At 36.9% G+C, this 24078-nt stretch overlaps 1 protein-coding gene and 1 long non-coding RNA gene across 8 annotated transcripts in view; one reads left to right on the top strand and one right to left on the bottom strand.

Moving 5' to 3' along the window:
• Positions 1-24078, top strand: part of LOC103479207 (uncharacterized) — a 72709-nt gene that overhangs the window by 16611 nt on the left and 32020 nt on the right. The gene's annotated exons all lie outside the window — the stretch shown is intronic.
• Positions 1669-23686, bottom strand: LOC103479206 (uncharacterized). Of its 2 annotated transcripts, XR_014084143.1 has the most exons (4): positions 22185-23686; positions 9172-9311; positions 8305-9018; positions 1669-8214 (listed from the first exon to the last, which is right to left on the bottom strand). It is a non-coding gene; the product is annotated as an uncharacterized LOC103479206 (long non-coding RNA). The 2 variants fall into 2 exon arrangements; XR_535915.3 differs by having other exon boundaries at positions 1669-9018; positions 22185-22777.

Raw genomic sequence — 24078 nt, 5'->3', positions numbered from 1 at the left:
TGTTAAACCTTCATCTGTTTGTCTCGTGTCCTCAAATATGTTGTGCATTTGGTGGACGTAACAGCATACAAGGTGTAAAATTCACCTTCGAGCAAACCTCCCAAAAGAATCGCAGCGCCCCCCCTTTTGTAAATATTTCTGCCAACGCCCCCTGCCATCCTCTGAATGCCCCTGTTGAGAAGCTAAACTAAGGGAAAGTATTGTGTAAAAATCTATTCCATTAGCTACCATGGCCTACTAATTTTTTCAACATATTGCTTCAGTTCAGGTTGTTGAGGGTCTGCACACCTCTCTTAGATAATGTTGAGGAAAAATGACTATTTTCAGTATTTAACACAGTTTAAACCTTTTAGAACGAAATTCTTAATCTTGAACAGGTTTGTGTGAGTGATTTAAAACCCGAAGAACTATTGCTGGGTTAAGCATTTAAAGTACAAAGGAGAATAGAGATCTGCAAGAATTTCGGCTCAGACCCCTGGGGTCTTATCATTAAAGACAGGAGGTCATAAATTAACATATGCAGGAAGGTGGAGAACAGTATCACTTGAATTACTCTGAGAAAGGGAACTTTGGTCGGTTCACGTAACCAGGATGAGAAGTCTTCCAAAACTAACATCTGACATGGTGAAAAAACTGAATATAACATAAAATGTTTTAAATCACTAACATTTAATTTGCAAGACATTTTTCTTAGTTATTAATAACATGTTTTGACTGAAAATTCTATTATCTTGTTTTAGAATTAATTTAGTCAATGATGAATGTATTTGAAGTTGTATTATTTCTGACTATATTAAAATCACAGGAAAATGTTTTGTTTAGTATTAGAAAGTACTTAGGTTTATGGTGAATGAATGTCTTAATTCTTATTTGTTTCTAATTCCTAATTAGAAACAGGAATTGTACTTCATTATTTTCTGTTTATTATCTATTGCTTTTGGTTTGATATCAGGACTAAACTTTGGAGATGCTGAGTGCAGAAGAATAAATTGGGTTTTTGCAGAACTTTTCATTGAATTAAAATACAGAATTAAATGTTTGTTCCTGGCAGAGCAGAAGAGAAACAAGAATTTCACAGCTACCTGTGAGGTTTCTGCATTTGTTTCTCTTTGCCCAGATGGCTGTAGAGCCACAGGAGGCCGGATAGTGTTAAGAAAATAAATTTAAAATAAGTTAGTTTTAGAATTTATCCTGACTTGATTGAAATACCATAATTATAGTTTTAAAATTTATAACATATTCTGACCTATTGATCTTTATTTTACTGTAGTTAAAGCAGATGGTTTGTCAAGATCTCCGATCTGCTCTTTGTCTGTCGGGGAAACAATCAGTAGGAAGTTCTAGCTTTTCACACTGATCTGTGAAAACCATAAACCACCATGAATTCGGAGAGTCTGTTTCTACCTTATTTAACAAAAGGTGTTTGATCTTGTGAACAAGTTGCGGGACTTTTTCTAAATTTAAAAGGGCCAGAGATGCCTTCCAATTGGTCAACTAGAGATACGCCTTATTTGAATACATTAAAGAGGAAAACACACCTACAGGTATAAAAGTTTGTGCACAAGGGAAACTATTTAGAAAAAAGCTGATTTATTTTACTTCTGCACCAGCTCTTTCTCCAAGGACGTCTGTGATGGACCGAGTTAAAACAGGAGGAGTCACAGGATATCAATTAGAAAAATAGGGTTTTTTATTTTAACCCAACGATTATAAAATGACAAAGATAAACTGAGCTCATAAAAGAGGTCAAATAAACAAAACTGAACTCAGGCAAAAATGTAAACAAACTGGCTGCACAAACAAACATAACTGACCTAACAAAGAAATGACACACAGGGGTTTATATACTGGCTGATCAGACCAATTAAGACACAATAGGGGTAACTAAACAGAATACAATTACAAACACAAAAACAAATAACAGTACAGCTAAGTTTGGCTAAACTAAAGATTCTCAAAATGAAAATCAAAAATATTAAAGTTTAAATACTAATATTTACTTAAATACAAAACTTATCTAAACAAAGAAACTACAAATTTCCCTTGCCAGCAGGAACTAGTGGTGTAGTCCAATCAGCATTTAAGCCTGCTGAGCCCTGGCCCCCATCTTTTGTCTGGCCACTCCAAGGCAGGCAAGTACCGGCAAAACACAAACAAAAGGTCAGTCTCAAGCAAACAAATTAAACTTAAGTTGATATAAATACACATGCTAACTAAATGTGCGCGCCAACATGAAGAACAAATGTATCCAAATCAACTAATAAATGTTTTACTGAAACTAAAGTGTTGTGTTTGAATGAAAAACAAATTGTGCATAAAAGAGTTACCGACTTCAGAGTGTGGCCATGGATTTGGCCATCACAACGTCCTTGATATTTCTTTGTCTTCTTGTCTCAGGTAACAATGTTTGTATCTGTGTTTCTTCAGTTTCTTGTACTATCTTATACTTTCTTCTGATTGGATTAAATTCTGTAATTCTGTGACGTCAACACGCATTGTTGTGTTTTTGTCCCCACACGTGGCCACGCGAGCGAACCCAGGATCAAAAGGAAGAATCAGAGCCAGAGTTTTGCTAAATTTAATTGTAATATAAAAATTCTTCCTTAACAATAACTATCCTCCTTTTTAGGCCACTAGATCTGCTGCTATATCTGCCCAGGTGAAAAAAGTATAGTTTAGTTTATTTCAAACATACTTACATTTGTGAAAGTACATTTTAAGCATATTAAGTATTAAGTGTACTATCTATAAATATATCTGAAGTATACTAAAAGTATACTTGTACCAATTTCAAAATTAGAACTTTAAACACACTTAAACATAATTGTACCGGAATACACTTTTAATAAATATATTAAATAAAAATATACTTTAAGTGAACAAAATATATATTTGCCCAAGTGTAGATATGCACTTGCTCAAATATATTTAAAATATATTTTGTGTATATTTTAAAATATATGCTCAAAATAGAATTTTTTTTAAATTCACTTAACACTACTTTAAATTATTAATTTCAATATGTTTTAAATTACATCTCAGTGTAAATTTTAGGCTAATAAAGTATGCCTTTTTAAAATTTTCTTTATTTAACCAGGTGAACCCCGTTGAGATCCAGACCTCATTTTCAAGAGGGACCTGGGCAGAAGTCTGCAACACGCAGCAACCTGATTACAAAATAAAACTAATTAATACATATGCAGAGGTATGTCTTTTAGGCACCTATAAAGTACTCTTCATGTAATTTTTAGGCATACTTTTTAAGTATCTAACAAGAATGCCTTTTTAGGTGCCTTAATAATCTTACTATTTTTGTTAAAATTGCAAAGAATAAAAAAATTATAATCATGATGTAATGTTTAAGAAAGTACCTAACCCAATCCATTTTCAGATGTATGATGTAAGATCAACAATAGGATTGGCTCAAGTTCACACTTCAGACCAAATGGTGACGGTATTGCACACTTTCAATTAAAAAAAAAAAACCCATAAAGAGTAGAAAAAACTTGAACGTAGGGAAGATCATAGACATAATAAGAGTAGACCCCGCATTTGGCTGTTCCGGCGCAGGAAATACGGAGGCCATCTTGGAGCGGTCGTCCCTCATACTTTGCTCAACCAAAACAGCAGATGCGTCAGCACTGAGGGATATTGTTGTTCAGATCGATGGACTAATAATGTGAGGGCTCGACAGACAACATTTCAACAAGTAAGATGGACATATTATTGTGTATATTTTGTGATTAGAATATTACTTTACTGTATTTATGTCCACCGGCAAGATACCAGCTAATATTAGGTACAGTGCTTGGTGCAATACCGGGGTTCAGCCCCGCTATGAAGGCTAACTGAGATTCGGTAAATCTAAAAAATTTATTATTCTCTAACATTGACTTAGATTAAATGACACAAGAGCCTACATTAGAAATGAAACAATGTAACTTATATTATAAAACTTGTGTTATCACATTCATCATCAAAGTTTACACTGGTGGTAAAGACTATTATTTTATATGTAATTCTTTCACTCTGTCAAAAGTAAGATCGCTCCCAAATCTTCTGTTTTTGTTTTGAAGGTTTCCTAAAGACACAATGTGAGGAAGAAGAGGGAGATATATTTAAAGAGACGGATTCACTGCAGCATGGATGAATCTTGCATCGGATTTTGGACTCAATCTCAGCTGCTGAATCACTCTGAAGCTAGAACTTGTCGGCTGGAAAACATATACATATATCCAGGGGTGAAAGTAGTTTTAAATTCTTGGGGGTATTATGACACAAAAGTGTTTATATATATACACACACGCTGGGAAAGCGTACATGGAACTAGGCCTGTCGCGATAAACAATAAATCAATTAATCGCACGATAAATTAAACTTATCGACCTCATTTTAATTATCGGCTTTATCGTCTCTTCCTGCCTTTTTTCTTTCTATTGATGACACTGAATGAAAAAAGGCTCAACTCTGGTGCTCTCCACTGACCCTCCCTTCTTCATTTCCTTAGTGTAAGGTCCAGCGCACACGACACAAGTTGTCGGCCGATTGTTGTCCCATTTTCTAAACCTGAGAGACACATTAGCCGACAGAAATCCTAGGTATAACGGTTAGATCGGGTTCGATCAGGTTTGATCGTGCCGTGTGATATCCAGCCACATGGGCACAAAATAATGGCTACAAGCCCAGTTAACCAATTTTAAAACCAGGCATTAATCAATGCTTTACTAGAATCTACCTGTCATGCATGTGGCTAGAGTCAGCATAAAGTCCTGACTGAATGAAAAATCATTATAACCTATTTATGTCACATTAACGAAGAACAGCTGAAAACTTACCGGGTTTATCAACTGCGGTAGCAATTTGGCTCCAACTAATCCCCTTGTCATTTCTATATTCTTTGCACGAAATGTTGAATAAACATTAATGCTGTTTCCACATATCATCTCCGATGTCCGCTGGACTTCGTGGCCGTGTCAGTTGTTTGGGATTCCCCTCTAATTTCCCCTCAGAAAGTGCGGAGGAGAATCCACGCTTTCTGATTGGCTACCTGTCACATTCCGCGTTAAGCTCCCAGTTGGGTTAAACCCATGATTTAGATTGGAGGGGCCACGACGACCTACCGTAACACACCATACACTGCAGGATGATTGGTTACGAAATCACTAGCGAGAATCTTAGATCGGCCAACTATCTAAGATTATCTTAAGGGGAAAATAGGGGCAAAAAATCGTGCAGTGTGATTGTTCACACTACACGACTACTTAATGCAATAGCATTAGGTAGTCGGATGTGCCCATCTTCTCTATTTAAATCTAGTGATTACTGTAGGGCAATATAGTATACAGACTTTATTATCTGCACTCTTTTGGTTGAATGCAGTATTTATTTCCACTTTGGCTTTATGTTGTTTAGTTTTTATTCATGTACGTTTTTTGTTAATGGAGACTGAGAATCCATTTTATTTTTGTTTTTGGTTGTATTGTTTATTTAGTTTATCAGTTCCAGTGTTGTGTTCTTTTGAAATTAAAGTGCATCCATCTATGGCAGGAAATCCCAAGCCTTATTAGTCATTTCCATTAAATCAGTATCAAAAGGTACTGAAACAATATCGTTTATCGCAATAATTTTTTAGACAATTAATAGTCCAGCAAAATTTGTTATCGTGACAGTCCTACATGGAACTACATACCCAAGTGGCGGGCATAGTGTACAGGAACATCTGTGCAGCTCAGAGGATGAAAAAAAGACCACCCACGGAGGGTGAGAAGGGATATATATATATATATATTTCCTTCAGGCCACTGACTGCCAAGTTAACACATTGAGATGCCATGAAACCTAAATTCTGAACATCATGGCATGGAGTGCATCCCAGTTTTCCATGGCTGGCGCCTCCTCATCCTGACTCTTACCCTGACAGGAGGAACCACAGAGCTCTGTTAAGTTAAAAGCTCATCTTCTGAAGTTGGGATATTTTTCCTCCAACAGGTTCCAGAGGAATCACCTCAAACCAGATGTTGGACTGGATTTTATTTCAATGTCATTTGTGAATGTTAGAGCCTCATTTTCAGCAGTAGAGCTATAAAGGTTGAAAAAGGTTATTTTGGAGAAAATCTCATCAATATTGGGGTGCTGTGGTGGTGCAGGGGCAAAGCACAACCCATGTATTGAGGCCTTAGTCCTCATGCCGGTGGTCACAGTTTCGATTCCCAGCCTAGTGACATTTGCCACATGTCTTCCCCCTCTCTCACAACCCTCTTTCTTGTCAAACTACTTTCAAATAAAGACCACTAGAGCCAACAAAAATAATAATAAAAAAATCTCATCAACATCAATATTTTCATAGGGAAAAAAAATTGTTTGACAGCGGAAAAGCCTCTCAGACTCTGAGATCAAAGCGAGATGCCAGAGAGCAATAAAACTGTTTTTTAACTAATATTAGTTAATATTAGACAATTAATTTAATTTCACATAATTATCCGGGTAGAAGCCATGTTTGTTAAATACTTAAACAACCTGAACAGGTGATCAACTCTAAACCACTCGCACCTTTTTATTCTCAGTCTCTCTCAGTCATTGAAGCACACCCGTTGCTGTGGCAACCGCCTGCGCTCCGCAAGCCTAGCAGAGATTAGTTTAAAAACATAGCATTCAGTCCATTACGATATTAGCTTTTCAGGCTTGATATTTATTTTGTGATTATTAAGAAGCACTTTCACGAACACAGCGGTAGTTGATTAGTTAATTTTAAACTACTACTCTGCTAGTTATTTTGGTAATGGAACCGAAACACACAGATTTGCGCAACACCTTGTTGAAACAATAATCACTGAGGTTATTATTGTTGTTGGGTCATTAATTTGAACAAGTTTTGTTAATGTTTTGTTGTTGTTCTTTAATAAAGTTACAAGCATTTTAAGCGAACCAGAGGACGTGCTGGTCTCAGCGTCCTGGCGGCGTTCAGTTTATCACCTAATGCCGAGATCGACTAAAAACCTTACGCAATCGACGTATTGCAGCCCTGCTCTAGTAAAGCTCGTCTTAAAACCCATCTATTTTACTTGGCTTTCAACACCAGCGGGATCTAGTTTTAAATTGTATGTTTTTGTTTTTAAACTGTAAGTTATTATTATTTTTGTTTTTTTTATTATGTTGTGTTTTAATGTACAGCACTTTGTATCAGCTGTGGTTGTTTTAAAGTGCTTTATAAATATAGTTGGTTTGATTTGGTTTGGTTTAAAGCACTAAGAGTTCAGAAACAATATGGAATGGGGAAAAGCTATTAACTGATTAAGTCGTGTTTTAGATTGTTCTTGAAAAACTAATCAGTCACAGCTAATTAGTGGGTGAACTCACGGCTGCACAGTGAACCCATTGATTTTTTTTACACTCTATTGCAGTACCTGCAAGAGAGTATATATATATACATACATACACATACATATAAACATGTATCCAATATATATTATTCAGTATTAATCATTATTTGTGTCATTATTAACCATTGTTTGTGTTGGTATAGTTATATAAATATGTATTGATATTACTAAATAATTTATTAAATAAATTATGAACGGCTCTGTGCTTTGTAATATGCTCATCATACATAAATATCAGAATATTCCATTCCTATACTATTGTTATAGGCACTACCCAAGTAAAAAAAAAAGTATGCTTTAGTATACTAAATTTTAACATACTTTAGCATACTTTGATTGACGTACTTAAACTGTACTATTTTGGAACAACTAATTTTGTACTTAGTGTACTTCACCATACTTTTTTGTAACAACTTCAAGTTGTACTTAGTATACTTAAAGTATACTTTTAAATGTATTTCAAATATACTACTAATATATTAGTAATGTATTTAAATTACACTTAATTTTTATTTTTGATTTACTGCTATTGCTAATAAAGTACAAATTTAATTACTCATTACATGCATAACTACACTACAGTACTTATTGTTTTAGTCTACAATTACATGGAAAGATTAATTACACAAGATGCCCAAGGTAATTCAAATATTTTGTTTTATTACCGACATTTTAAAATTGTCCAATTTTACTCACAACTTTATGAACGTTACATAGATGATCAGTTTACACATCTAAAGTGAACACAATAAACATAAAAATTTAAGTGTCACAATAAAAAATGGCATTGAGGATCAACGACAGAACATTCCCATTCACTGCACCTTACAGAAACCTACAAAAAAGAACAATAGAGCAATTAAACATAGAAAGTATTTGTATTTAAAGAGAACAGAAAAATGGCAAATAAAAAAATAATACTTACAATTTTAAGACGTTTTGTACTCGCTGTGTATGTGACATTATTAGAACTGATGATGATTGGGACTGGATGCCTGGGGTGGAAAAACATTTCTGGGTGTTGTAACGCTTTAGGTTGTGTTTAAGGGAGGAGAGGAGGCAGTAGACTCGATTGGACTGTTAGGAACTCACAACCTCACTGGTACTGAGAATTCCCCAGTGTTGTCCTTTAATAAAACACTCTTCACCAACCTTACAAGCCCGGTTGAACTGCTGCTATACATTCACACATGAAATAAGCAGAGTCCAAAGCATGTCCGTCTCAGTCCAGGTACTGTAACAACTTGTAACGACTGTTACTGTATCCAACTGTAGCAGGTTTCTAAGACGTTCTCTAAAAAAAAAAAATAGCGAAGCATACATGACGTCATCTGAGATACTAGAATGTCTTAGAGATACTACACAATTACGACTGTTACAGTGTCTTCTTTGCCTGTTTATGTTAGAAGTAGAAAACAATTGTCAGCAATATCATAGAGTCAGTTGATGTTGACATTAACTATGAAGCTGTTTTAAGTGTGGACTTAAGGAGACAAACTATCTTAAAATCTTTCCATTCATAATCTGAACACGCTGATCCTTGCAGGGTGGTGAGGGGGGCTGGAGGTGCCCATCTCCAGCAGCCATCAGATGAGAGGCGGGGTTCACCCTGGACAGGTCACCAGTCCATCACAGGGCCCTGGAAGTCAACAACAAATAAAAAGAATGAAAGATAAATTAACAAGGGGAAAAATTCTGTCCAGTTATCTTTAAATCAAATTATGTTTATTAAGCACTTGGTGTTTTTGTTGTTGAAAATGTAGCTAGCTCCTCATTGAAACAACAAACTTACATCATAAAGACGATGTGGAGGTTCATCTTCAGAGCTGGTTGGTGATGTGGTGGAGTCAGAGTCTCTTCTGAGACAGAACGTCTTTAGGTTTTCTAACACCCGTTTTCTCTGGTTCCCTCTTTCATCTTCATTTGCTTAGACTGCAAACATATGTTGAAGATAAAAACATTGATGAACGAGTTAGAATAGCGGTTCTCAACGTGGGCGGTACCGCCCCCCAGGGGGCGTTCAGAGGACGGCAAGGGGCGCTGGCGGACATTTTTACAAAAGGGGGGCGCTGGGATGCCTTTGGGGGGCGTTTGGTCGAAGGTAAACTTTACACCTTAAATGCACAACAATGCCAGTTTAGCCTTTGAGCAACTTGGTAAAACTGTATTGTGTAACATTAAACCATGCTTGGCTGCAACTGTATCGATGGCTAACAAACAGCTTCTGAAGCTAACAAACAGAAGCTTCTTGGCGCAGCTCTGTTCTCCTGCTACTGGTAGCTAAAATCACGATACCCTCACTGTGTATCCCTGTGAAAAATGAACCCATTTGAATAAAGAAATCCTTCCATGGGTGATACCAAATAGAGAGCGTTCATTTTATAGCGTTAACACCGGTGGTGTAATTGGTCCGGTATGAAACGGGGGTGATAGAACAACACAGCACTTTTAAATTTTAATAATGAGAATGCAGAAATTGTTTCTGTTGTTTTAAAAGGTTTATGTCAGTCTGCCTTTTCCCCATCGATACTCTTCCCGACCATCCCTGCACCTTAGGGGCTTAAAAAAAAGACGTGCACATTGCGCAAAACTCTGAAACAGGAGAAGCGGGACATAAAATGGAGTGACGAACTAGATGTGAATTATGGCATAAAAACAGAGAATCTGTCGCTACACAGTGAAAAAATCAACACATGATGTGAAACACATCATGACGATTAGGAGGCGCAGCAGGTGATGAGTGAAAATTACTGGTGGTCAATAAACGATAAAATAAATCTAGCAACATGAAAGAAACTAAAGTGGACATAGCAATAAACCAAGAGAGGACAATACTAATCAAAAGAAAATAAATGGAAATGAATGAAGAACAAAATGCAAGAATAAACTAAGAAACTAAAGTAAATACAGAGAAATAAACTGGTATGGCAAGTCGTTTTGAGCAATAATTAATACAGAGGACTGTATGGCAAGAATAAACAGACACTATTTCCAGATAAAAGGCAAAATAATATTGTTAAAATGTCATGAGTTTGTTGAAACCACATCTAGTACTGAGAATAAATATATCTTACAGACCATAACAGTAAAGAATTGATCACTTATTTATGTTTTTAATTAGATTTGATATATTTATTTCTTCAATATTATTTTTCATGTCAGTGTTAATGTCATGAGGCTGATGACTCTATAACACTTTGAATTTGACTCATTAGGATTTGATTAAGAACCAGATTTGTTCTTTGTAATTTCTGTCCAGTAAAACTATTAATCTATAAATAGACAGTAGACAATAGACAGGTCTATATAAAGATATAATCCATGTTTCTGTCTCATATTTGTATGGCATTAAAAGGATCTGGAACTTTTGTTTTTCCACTGAAAGCTCTGGTTTGCACAATAAATGCCATGTGGGTGAAGTTTTATGAATGATACTCTCATGTCCCATTCTCCTGAAGGCAGCACAGAGCTGCACCACCAGAAACTGACAAACACTGAAGAGAAGAAGAGCTATGATTAATGTAGTTACAGTTCTATCCATGTTTTTATGTTGCAGAGCTCAGTCGTTTTGCAAATAGTTCAAAGTTTAAACTGGCATGTTGTACATCTTTTATCTGGTCATTTTGTGGAAGATTTAACAACTAGAAAATGGCACAAAATAAGAATATTTTTTCCACTCTGATTGGCTGCTATTAGGCCTACCAATTTTAACTTGAATGTTCCTTGCATTTTTCGTAGACGCCTGTGAAAATAATTTCTAATCCCATTACTTTTTTGTTCTCTGGGAAATTATTTTTGATGATAAATACAGAATCAAGCATAAAAATAAAAACATCTACAATAGTGATAGTAATATTAACTAGAAAATTCCTGCAGAAATTTTAAAGGGGCATGCTAAAGTGTGCCCGTCGGCTTTGACGCATCGTTGTTAAAAATTAGCATTAATGCTAAAGAAAGCTGCAATGTAGTCAATAACCTGTGGAGAGGCAGAATCATGTTGAATAAGCTGTACTTGTACCATTCATAATGTTAAAATTAATTCATGAGCTAAAATTAGCCAAAAATGCTAATGTTAGCCTAAATGCTGGCAGTAGCATGTGGGGCAACGGAACCATGTTTTTTTAATTTTACTTGCTCCATTCAGTATTGTCTAAATAAGGACAAAATTAGCTAATAGCTAACTGTAGGTAAAAGGCTAATGCTAGTGCACTAGTCAAGGCAGTAAAATGCTAATGTTTGTGCTAATGATAATGAACTGCCTTGCGCAGCATACAGGAATTACAGAATCCTTTTTGACTGGCGTGATATATATATATATATAGAAGTTTGATTGCTTTTACAAACAAACTTCTTAAATCCATCTGTTAATATTTTGCCTAAGCATCTTTTTAGATGCAACAGAGATGTGCAGAAACAGTAACATTGACATTGAGTTACATCCTGAGAATAAAAAAAGATAGAAAAGGCAAGTATTATTGCACCGCCTACAGCGGTGCACTAACAATAGAGGAATATGCAGACTTTTATTTTGAAACTTTCAGTAACCTTTATTTTAACTACCGCACCAATTGAATGCGTAACAGTAGTTTGTTTAAACAAGTCACATAAGGGACTTCCGGCCGGAACATCGTTAAGATGGCTGCTCATTAGAGAGGCTCCCCAGATAACCGGATAAATTATTGAATTACCCCCATTCAACTGAGCAATATTACCTTACGAAAACCAATTAGAGGGGGTAAGACGACAACGAAGCCCAACGACAATAAGTAGAAGGGGGAAGACAAAAAAATTCAACGAACAGGTACAACTAACGTATTGTAGCTTCTAAGCTAGTAGGACGGAATGGCTAGCCTCGAAATCTTATTAGAAGAACTGAGAGGGTTCCGTCAGGAAACTAAGGAACAACTCTCGACTATTAAAGAGGAAATACGAAAAGCGAACGCAAGGATAAGTGAAGTAGAAGAGCGTTTGGAGAAGACAGAGGAACGAACCCAAAACACGGAGGAAGTGTTAGCAGAGCTGCTAAAGCTACACGTGGGTCTGGAAGACAAGATGGTTGACTTGGAGAGCCGATCCAGGAGGGAGAATGTCAGGATCTATGGTGTTCCAGAGGGGGCTGAAAAGTTACTGTGAGTCCATGGCTGCTTTTGTGGAAACTTTATTAAAAGAGGGGCTAGGTCTGGAAGACACCCGGCCGGACATGCAGATTGAACGAGCACATCGGGCGCTCGGTCCGCAGCCACCAGAGGGAGCGGCGCCACGGTCCATCGTAGTGAAATTTCTGAGCTTCAAATATAAAGAACTGTTGCTCCGCAAGGCCTGGCAGCAAAAAGGATTTGTTTGGCAAGGAAAGCAAATAAATCTGGATCATGATTATCCACCAGCCATCCTCAGAAAGCGCAGAGAGTACGTGGAGGTTCGGAGGGTCCTGAAAGAGAACGGCGTCCCGTTTCAGACACTTTTCCCGGCGAGGCTGCGAGTGAAACATAAAGAGGGGACCAGGACCTACGACACCATAGAGGAGACCACCGAGGATCTGGCTAAAAAGGGCTACAAAGTTAAAGTCATCAGATCCCCAGCTTCCCTGAAGGAGCAGATCGAGCGGCTGTCCTGGAGCAGGAAGGAGGGGAGGAGGCAGAAAGGCTCCTCAGGTTCTGCAAGAGGAGAAAACTACAAAGAGAGGCTCCGGGCTTTCAGAAGAACATCTCCACCTACGATCTGAGAACTGAGGGGTTCTTCCTTTTCCCTCCTGGAATCTTCCTCTCAGAGATAAGTGTACAGAGGGCTGTTCTAAGGATGATTAGATTCTATAAAGATTAGACTGGGATCCACTCTTATTTGGGCTGCTGCCACCTGTAAGGGCCCTCCTTAAAGTTATGGGAGGTTTTTCCCTTCTGGGCTGCCTCCAAGAAGCCCAACAGGGTCTAATCAACAGACCCCTGCCTTGGATGCTGAACATGTTCTGTTTTTTCATGGTTCTTGTTTATACGTTTACTTTTGGTTCTGGTTCTTCTGTTTATATTCTGTTAATGTCAGTTCTGGTGAGTGATGGGGAAGTTTCAGGGTCATCAGTGAAATGGGGAAGACATCTGCACAAATGGGAAAGACAGAGTTAAAGGTGGTTTCTTTCAATATAAATGGCATAAATAATCCGATTAAGAGATGGAGAGTATTATCAAAACTCAGGAAGGATAAAGTCCAAATAGCAATGCTTCAGGAATCCCACTTGGATAACTCTGAACATGCCAAATTGAACAAGATGGGGTTTAAATCTGTTTATTTTTCTTCCCACAGCTCTGGTAAATGAAGAGGGGTTGCAATTTTAATATCGAGTTCTTTGTGCTACGAACATGTTGCAGAGCATAAAGACAAGGAGGGTCGTTATATTTTAATTACAGGAAAAATAGATGGCATCTTGATAAGTCTTGTCAATGTTTATGCCCCACCTGGTAGCGACTGGTCATTTTACGAGAAAATTTTTGAATTAGCAGCAACAAAAAGTCAGGGTGTAATGATCTGTGCGGGGGACTTTAATATTAGATTAAACCCAAACCTGGACTCATCAAATGGGAAAACAAACTCAAAATATATCAGTAAAAGAATGAAAAATATGATGGACGAAGTGGGATTAGTGGATATATGGAGGGATAAGAACCCAACCAGTCGTTACTACACACATTATTCCTCTTCTTACAATGTATACTCAAGAATAGACTATTTTTTTATGTTTAAAAAAGATGTGCATAGATTGAGAAGTTGGGAGATAGGATCCAGTCCAATCTCAGACCACAGCCCAATCTATATCTCCATTCAACTGGCTGAAAAAAGCAGATCCACCCTCTGGAGGCTGAATACAAACTTATTAAACAGTAAATGCTTTAGAGACTTTTACCAAACTCTATACTCCCAACCCAAAGTGAATAATGAACAGCAAATAGACATATTCCTTTCCCAACTCTCTCTGCCAAACATTACAGACGAGCAAAACGAACAATTAATATCAGAGATAACTGAAGCAGAACTAAGGTCAGTGATTAGAAAGTTGAAAGGAGGGAAATCTCCAGGAACAGATGGGTTTACCTCCGAGTGGTACAGAGGAATACAGGATCAGTTAGTCCCTGTTTTAGTAAGAGTTTTCAACAATGTACTGGAAAAGAAAATAATCCCTCCTTCATGGAGAGATGCAATTATTTCGCTAATTCCCAAGGAAGGAAAGGATAAGAAGGATTACGGAAGCCATCGCCCAATAAGTGTGCTAAATATTGATTACAAATTATTTACTGCAATTATCGCACAGAGATTGGAAAATATCCTGCCAGTGATAATCCATAAAGATCAAACAGGCTTCATCAGGCAGAGGCAGACTCAGGATAACATCAGGAAAACCCTGCATATTTTAAATCATGTAACCCAACAAAAAATAGAGACACTTGTACTGAGTCTAGATGCAGAGAAGGCTTTTGATTCAGTCAGATGGTCTTTTCTCTACAAAGTTATGTCCAAATTTGGGTTCTGCCAGACCATAATAGATGTAATTGCATCTCTATACAATAGACCATATGCTAGGATAAAAATTAATGGAGACCTATCTGATCGCTTCACTCTGGAAAGGGGAACGAGGCAGGGATGCTGTGTTTCTCCACTCCTCTTTGCCCTCTTCATTGAGCCTCTAAGTCAGTGGATCAGACAGAGGACGGACATAGCTGGAGTTCATATGGCATCTGGAGAACAAAAGTTGTCATTGTTTGCAGATGATTTATTGTTGACCATAACAAATCCAGCTAAAACCCTACTGGTACTTATGGGAGTGATCGCAGAATATGGTATCCTATCAGGTTACAAGATAAACATTACCAAGACTCAGGTTTTAACAATAAACTATAACCCACAAAACAATATTAGGAACCTCTTCAATTGGAAATGGGAGGCAGAATCCATTAAATATTTAGGGGTCACATTGCCCAAGGATCTCTCCAGGATCTTTGAAGTCAACTATGGGCCCCTAATTTCAAATCTGAGATTAGATATGAAGAGATGGAGTCTGATCCCTTTTTCAAATTTACACTCAAGAATGGAGTCAGTCAGAATGAACATTCTCCCGCGCTTCCTATACCTATTTCAGTGTTTACCTATTCAGATATCAGATTGGCGATTCATAGAGTGGGAAAGGTTAATCGCTCAGTATGTCTGGCAGGGGAAAAAGGCAAGAGTGAGATATAGTACGCTGCAGTTAAAGAAAGAGAAAGGTGGACTTGGTCTTCCTAACCTACAAGTTTATTACCTTGCAGCTCAATTAAGACCCGTGTTCTGCCTGTGCTCTTCATCTTACAATGCAAGGTGGAAAGATTTGGAAAGAGCAACAGTAGAAGGAATACCTTTAATATCAGTATTAATGAACAAGGACTTACAAGAGGGGCTGAATATACCACATGGGTCAATACTACACACCATGCTGGATTCTTGGAGTAAGGTTGTTAAAATGTGTAAATTGGGTAACCAGATAAAAATACTCAGATGGTGTGCCTTTGATTCAGCTTTTAAACCGAACAAGATTGATGGGAGATTCAGAGGATGGATCCAAAAAGGACTAACCTCCTACTATACATTTACTGAGAAGGGTGTATTCCAGAGTTTTGAGGAACTTAAGAGTTCTAAAGGGTTGGAGAAGGATGACTTCTTTAGTTATCTACAGGTTAGGTCCTATTTCAATCAAAATATATGTGACAATTGGGAAACGGCCAAACCAGGACTTCTTAGTGTGTTTATGGCCTTGTTGAAGTCAGGTTCATGCAAAAAACTCATTTCCATATTGTACAATGGCATTCTATTGTCTAAACAGGGTGACACAGACTACATAAGAAACAAGTGGGTAAAAGAAGGAAATCTATCAATCTCTACTGAAGTCTGGGAACAGATTAATAAATTACACTGGGTGACTTCAAGCTCCAATTCATGGCGGCTGTTCAGTTGGAAAAACTCTGTTCGATATTTTGTAACTCCAGTTCAGAAAAAACACCAAGGCAGCAGAGACACATGTTGGAGACTCTGTGGAAGTAATGGAGCAAATCATCACCACATCTTCTGGGGTTGTCCGGTGATTAAAGCTTTTTGGGAACAAATTTGTTCCCACATTAATAACATATTTACTGAAAGGATCCCATGTACGTGTGAATCCCTATATTTAGGAAACATTTCACTTGATAACTGGGCACTGGATGATAAAAAACTGCTTTTAGTTCTTCTGGTAGCAAGCAAAAAGACAATCACTAGAAAATGGCTAAAGCCCGAAGCACCCACAGTGGATGATTGGGTCAACATTGTACAGGACATTTACATTCTGGAGAAGTTATCCTTTTCTGTTCAAGGTCGAAGAGAAACTTTCTTCAAGATCTGGTCATTCCTGTGGACTAAATTCATCTATTATACGCAAATAATGTTGTGATGGGTATTGTACCTCAGTTCAGGATTATGGTAAATTTTATTCTCTTTACTGTGTTTTTCTTCTAACGAAAAGAAAATGAGACCTGACCCCTCTCTACCCCCCACTCACTCTGATGTTCTTTGTTATTATACAAAAATCCTGGATTGGCTTGTGATTTTTTTTTTCTTTCTTTTTTCCCACCATTGTGGTGGACACTGGATTGTACAAAATAATTGTATCTTGCCTTTCCAAATAAAAAATTCAATTTAAAAAAAAAACTAAAAACAAGTCACATAAAGCACAAAAGAGGAAATACTTGATGTGAAAAATGTCAAGGCTTTTATTTTGAAATTTTTAGTAAACTTCATTATTAATCCAATGGCCACATTAATCCAACGTGTAACAGTCCAGCTATATAATGCCCAAAACAGCAAGTAGTTCTAAATCCCAGCTCAGCCCTAATGTATGGGATCTGAGAGTTCCGCCATGTTGTAGTTCTTCTATAGTAATTAGTTCTCAGCCAACTGCTATGTGTGTGCTGCGCAAAGCAATGCACTAGGGGGCAGTGAAGTGCTACTCTTTGTGCTAATATACTGAGAGAAAAAAAAAGGTTAAAAAAAATACACATTATTGCACCGTCTATGGCGGTGCACTGACATGAGAGGAATATGCAGGTTTTATTTTGAAAGTTTCAGTTAGCTTCATTTTAATTACCACACTAGTTCAATGTGTAACAGTGGTTTGGTTAAAACAGTCATGTAAGGCCCAAAAGAACAATTGCTTGATGTAAAAATGGTCAAAGCTTTTATTTTGAAATTTTCAGTAAGTGTCATTATAAATGGCCACACTAATCCAGTCTGTAACAGTGATTTGGTAAGAACAGTTTTTAAATCACCAGTAGAGCAATTGCAGGATGTAAAAATGATCAAGGCTTTTATTTTGAAAATGTTAAGCTTCATTGTAAATGGCCACACTAATCCAATGTTTCACAGTGGGTGTGTTAGACCACTTATATAGTAGCCCTCTGCTTTAACTGAATGTTTGCCATAGTGTTTGTGTTCTAAATCAGCAGCTGTTGCCGTGTTCTGTTGCTATGGTAATTAGGCCAAAAGGTGCCAGCTGTGAGAGAGACACAGAGGGGGAGCCAATTCTATCTGTTTGAGCCAGCCAGTTTCACTAGTGAACAAGTGACTAGCAGTCCAAACAACTGCTTCCCATTCAGGAACCGTGATACCTATTCAAAAACAGTTTGAAGCATATGAGAGGGCTATTTGTCATCTCCGATAGGGCCGTAATTCATATCTGTAGGTCATTCACAGTAATTGCACTGAAGAGAGAAATATGATGTGCGCAGAGCTCAGTAATTTTTCAAAAACCTATATAAAACACTGAGGATGAAGCGTCAGTTAGTCATGTCCCACCACTTTGCTCTGAAGCACCTGGACAGAAAACCGTAAGCCATAGAGAAATTTCGAAAACATTTTACTGGAGCAGGCATTCAGTGCGATTTCCTGACCAACTTTCATAGCAATAGCACAAGTTTTGCGGCCATGAGAGCGATTTCAAAATTATTTTGGGGTCAAAATTCCACTCTGTTTCTCACTCTAAAAAAGCGGCAGTTGGTGTCAGTTACACTCTAGGTTTCGGCAGTTGGAAATTTTGCTCGTTTTCACTTTTTACGTCGCCATTGTAAGTCCAATCCCCAATAAAAATAATAGCTCCCTTCTCGGCATCGAGCCGCACGATTTGATACCTCTTTTGTGGGTGGGCACGCAGCGGTACGAGCCGCATTAACGGTGATGGAAGAATAAATAATACTAGAAAATTCCTACAGAAATTTTAAAGGGGCATGCCAAAGTGTGCCCATCGGCTTGGACCCAGCATTCTGATGCTAAAAATTTGCAGTAATGCTAAAGAAAGCTGCAATGTAGTCCATAACCTGTGGAGAGGCAGACGCATGTTGAATAAGCTGTACTTGTACCATTCATTATGTTAAAATTAATGCATAAGCTAAAATTAGCCAATATGCTAATGTTAGCCTAAATGCTGGCAGTAGCATGTGAAATCAACAGGACCATGTTGTTTTCATTTTACGTGCTCTTTTCAGTATACTAAACATGTCTAATCAATGAGAAAATTAGCTAATAGCTAACTTTAGGTAAAAGTGCTAGTGCACTAGTCAAAGGCAGTGAAATGCTAATGTATGTGCTAATGCTAATGAACTGCCTTGTTGCGCAAGGCAGTTCCCTATCCTGAGAAATAAATAACATAAAAAAGGCTAATACACTAGAGGGCAGTGAAATGCTACTCTTTGTGCTAACATACTGAGAAAAAAAGGCAAAAAAAGCTACATATTATTGCACCGCCTACGGCGGTGCACTGACGTGAGAGGAATATGCAGGCTTTTATATTGAAAGTTTCAGTAAGTTTCATTTTAATCACCACATTAATTCAATGTGCAACTGTGGTTTGTTTAAACCAGTCCCATAAAGCCCAAAAGAGCAATAACCTGATGTTAAAAATGTCAGGGCATTTATTTTGAAATTTTCAGTAAGCTTCATTTTAAATAGACACACTAATCCAATGTGTAACAGTGGTTTGGTTAATCCACCAATATAATGCCCAAAACAGCAAGTAGCTCTAAATTCCAGCTCAGCCCTCCTCTGTAATAACTGAATGATCCGCCATGTTGTAGTTCTGACCTTCTGCTCTGCCCTCTGTATTTGTGTTCCGCCATGTTTAGAACTACAGAGACCTTGTAGTCCAAACCAGCAGTTGCCATAGCGATTAAGCCTCTGCCAACTGCTGTGTGTGTGTGAGATACACTTCATGCAACTTTGAGAACACCCAGTCATTTTAATGAAAAAAGCAGTCTGAACGACCCCTTCCCGTTCAGGAACCGTTAGGCCGATCCAAAAACAGTTTGAAGCGTATGAGAGGGCTATTTGTCTTCTCCGATAGTACCATAATTCATATCTGTAGGTCATTCCCAGTAATTGCACTGATGAGAGAAATATGTTGTGCGCTGAGCTCAGTAATTTTTCAAAACTCTATATAAAACACTGGGGATGAAGCGTCAGTTGGTCATGTCCCATCACTTTGCTCTGAAGCACCTTGACAGAAAATTGTAGGGCTTAGAGAAATTTTAAAAACATTTTACCGGAGCAGGCATTCGGTGCGATTTCCTGACCAACTTTCATACCAATAGCCCAAATTTTGTGGCCATGAGAGCGATTTCAAAATTATTTTTGGGTCAAAATTCCACCCCATTTCTCACTCTAAAAAAGCGGCAGTTGGTGTCAGTTACACTCTGCGTTTTGGCAGTTGGAAATTTTGCTCGTTTTTCGCTATTTACGTCTCTGTCGTAACTACGATCCCCAATAAAAATAATAGCTTCAATGCCGGGATTGAGCCGCACGTTTTGATACCACTTTTGTGGGTGGGCACGCAGCGGTACGAGTCGCATTAACGGTAACGGAAGAAAAAAATGGAATAATAATAAAGAGATATTCTATTGGGTGTAGAACAATAGGTGTTTTACATCCTTATGCATTGCTATGGCATGCCCCTAATAAAGGGAAACAGAAACGCTATTAGTAGAAAAATAGCTGTTCCTAGCGAAACAGCCGTGAGAATGCATATTTGCAGAATGACTGTTGCAGAAATGCAAGAAAATGTAGAGAATAGCTTAAGAAGTAGAAGAAAGGAGAAGAAATTGAAATAGTTGAAACAGTTGAACAGTGAAACGTAGCAAACTGCAGAAATTAGCTGAAGCTGAAATTAGTACACAACCAGAAATATTTGAAGAAGTGAAACTTAACATAAAAGGCCAAATAAGCATATTTGCAGAATGATGGAGAAATTTAAAAAAATTGAGAACAAAGTGTAAGAAATTGAAACAAAGAATAAGAAAGTTAGTCATACATTGTAGAAATCCTTTGCTAAGTAGTGAAACTTAGCAAAAGTGTTGCAGAATTCTGCTGAAGAAGCAGAGGTTTGTGTGCAACATGAATTATTTGAAAAAGTCAAAAAGAGAAACAGAGCGTAAGAAAGAGCACAATTAGCACACGAGGAAATTAGTGCAAACCCAGAAATAGTTGAAACAATAGAACAGTGAAACAGCAAAAAGCTTAAATTAGCGAAAGCAGAAAAACCAGAAATATTTGAAGGAGTAAAACAGAGCAAAACCAAAAGCAAAAAGGGTCAGAAGAAGAATAAAAGTTTGATATTTGAATTGATGAAATTGATAAAAGTTTGCAGAAGACCTTAGCCGACAGTAAAACCAGTAGAACCAAAGGACTATACAGAAAAGTAGACAAGCAAAATGCATAGAAACATAGAAATAGTTGAAACAATTGAATAGTGAATATACTGTATTAATAGTATAATAGTGAATTATATTGTATATATATTATATAAATTATAGCAGAATTCAGCAGAAGAAGCAGGAGTTTGTGTGCAACCTGAATTATTTGAAAAAGTCAAAAAGTGAAACAGAGTTTATAGCATAAGTGCAACAAAAGGAAATTAGTGCAAACCCAGAAATAGTTGAAACAATTGAATAGTAAAACAGCAATAAGCATAAAAAATTAGTGGAAACAGTAAACCAGAAATATTTGAAGGAGTAAAACAGAGCAAAACCAAAAGCAAAAAAGGTCAGAAGAAGCAGAAATGTTTGATATATGAATTTATAAAATTGATTAAAGATTGTAGAAGATCTTAAAAGATAGTAAAACCAGTAGAACCAGAAGGCAAACAGAAAAGTAGACAAGCAGAATGCATAGAAACAGACAAAAACAGAGCACAAGAAAAAAATATATTGAAAGAATAGGAGAAAGTGTGACAAGGCTGTACTCCAGAGGAGTTTGACAGAAAACAGTAAAACATGTAGCAATGATAGTAATAACTCCATAAAGTAGACACTAGTGGCTACATTTTAATGCATAAATTAAAATGTAAAATTCGCAAGTCAATCACTGCTCTCCCTATGCATTGCTATGGCATGCCCCTAATGATAAAATAATGGTCAGTGCAAAGTAGCCTGCAAATTCTTTGGTGGGAGGCGGTGAGGGACCTGGATAAAGGCTAGGGGAGCGCTGGCCCAAAAAAGGTTGAAAAACACTGAGTTAGAACAACAACCACCTCACAATATCAAAGTCTCTCTGTCTTATGGAGCTTAATTAAAACCAGGTTAGTTTATTAAAGTATAAGTCGCAACAAACAGCCTGCATGCAGTTATAACATGAAGCTGAATGATTCATACTGTAATAATCATACAAGTCACAATAAAATTGATAAAATAATTATTTATGAAACAAACGTAAGTTATACATATTTACTGCACTGTTTATAATTAAATTAAGATAATTAATAAGCAAACTTACCACCAGCTAGCAACACTTGGCAGCCTTCGTCCCTCCGGGCTCCTTTTGTGACACACATTTCATTTCCATCGGTTGTTGTCCCGTTGTGTTGTCGTCTAACTCGGATTAGGACGTCACCAGCTTGAATTTACCAAAATTAGTAACTATTATCAAGGCCCTCTCTACTTTTAAGCCAATATTATGCGAGTAAAAATTGCGAATTTGAACAGCGTCTGTTATCTGCGTTCAAGTTTTTTCTTCTCTTTGTGGCGTTTTTGAAATAAATGAAAGTGTGCAATACCGCCACCAGATGGTGGCATGCCCATTTTGTCCATTGGGACAAAAATCTACTTTGTCCCAATGGAGCTCCTGTAGACAGGAAACTGTCTCCAGACCATCTGGAGATCATACTCCAGATGGTCTGGAGTATGAACTGGAGCTAATGTCGTTGATTATAAGGTTTTACATCACACATCTGAAAATTGATTGGATACTTTATTAAAAATTACATCATGATTATAATTTTTTATTGTATGCCATTTTAATAAATAGTAAAAAATTATTAAGGCACTTAAAAATTCATACGTATTCATTCATATTTTGTTCACTTAAAGTATACTTTTATTTAATATATTAAAAGTGTATTTTGGTACAATTATGTTTAAGTGTTTAAAGTTATAATTTCGAAATTGGTACAAGTGTATTTTTAGTATACTTCAGATATACTTATAGGTAGTACACTTAACGTTTAGAATACTTAAAGTGTACTTTCACAATTTTAAGTAGGTTTGAAGTATACTAAAGTATACTTTTTTTTTCACCTGGGTCTTTAACGTTACATAAATAAGTTACAATGATTTTCATTCAGTCAGGACTTTACGCTGACTCTAGCCACATGCATCACAGGTAGATTCTAGTAAAGCATTGATTAACGCCTGATTTTAAAATTATTTTTGTACCCATGTGGCTGGACACCACACGGCACGACAAACCCGTTCGAACCGTTATACCTAGGATTTCTGTCGACTAATGTGTCTCTCAGGTTTTGAAAATGGGCCAACAATCGGCGGACAACTCGTGTAATGTGCGCTGGACATTACACTAAGGAAATAGGAAGGGAGAGTCAGTGGAGAGCACCGGAGTTGAGCCTTTTTTCATTCAGTGTCATCAACAGAAAGAAAAAGGCAGAAAGAGATGATAAAACCGATAATTAAAATGAGGCCGATAGGTTTAATTTATCGTGCGATTAATTGATTTATCGTTTATCGCGACAGGCCATATAGGAACCAAATCTTTTTGGTTAAGTCGTTTTAATTCTGGAATAATCACACATCTAATATTTTGCTGCTGACTTTGTCTAAAAGTTAGCTACTCTAGCCACAATGTTTTATTTCATCACAATGAGACAGAAACAGCCGTAAAATTAGCCTTTTTGTTGTTGTTTAAAAAGTAATGTCAGTGTGAGCAATGGCTACACAACACCTGATCATACTCGAACATTTAACATGTGTATTATATTATATTATATTATATTATATTATATTATATTATATTATATTATATTATATTATTCAGGAGAATTCAGGCAAACCGTTGCACTAATTTACAGATTTGTTCAAGAAGAACAAAACTTGTTTTTTAGATTTTATTTTTGTTGGTCAAACTACTGTATTGAGTTTAAAACAGCTGAATCCTATTTTACTAGCTTTTTTTTTATTTATTTAGGGTTTTCGAAAAAGGCAGAACCAGATCCATTGCCAGTCAACTTATATCAATGCATTTTTGACCAATAATCAAATGTATTTTGGTCAATAAAATGGATCAGAATCTGGTAGCAAGCCCATGTGTATTATGGGGTATTTAGCTTGTTAATTGTGAGGCAAACTATAAATCAAGTGTACAGTCCTAGAAGGAC

This window comes from Poecilia reticulata, chromosome 17, assembly GCF_904066995.2.
Source record: "Poecilia reticulata chromosome 17, P_reticulata-male-v2, whole genome shotgun sequence".
NCBI lineage: Eukaryota > Metazoa > Chordata > Actinopteri > Cyprinodontiformes > Poeciliidae > Poecilia > Poecilia reticulata.
The sequence above is the reverse complement of the archived record's forward strand: the minus strand, read 5'-3'. Positions and strand labels throughout refer to the sequence as shown.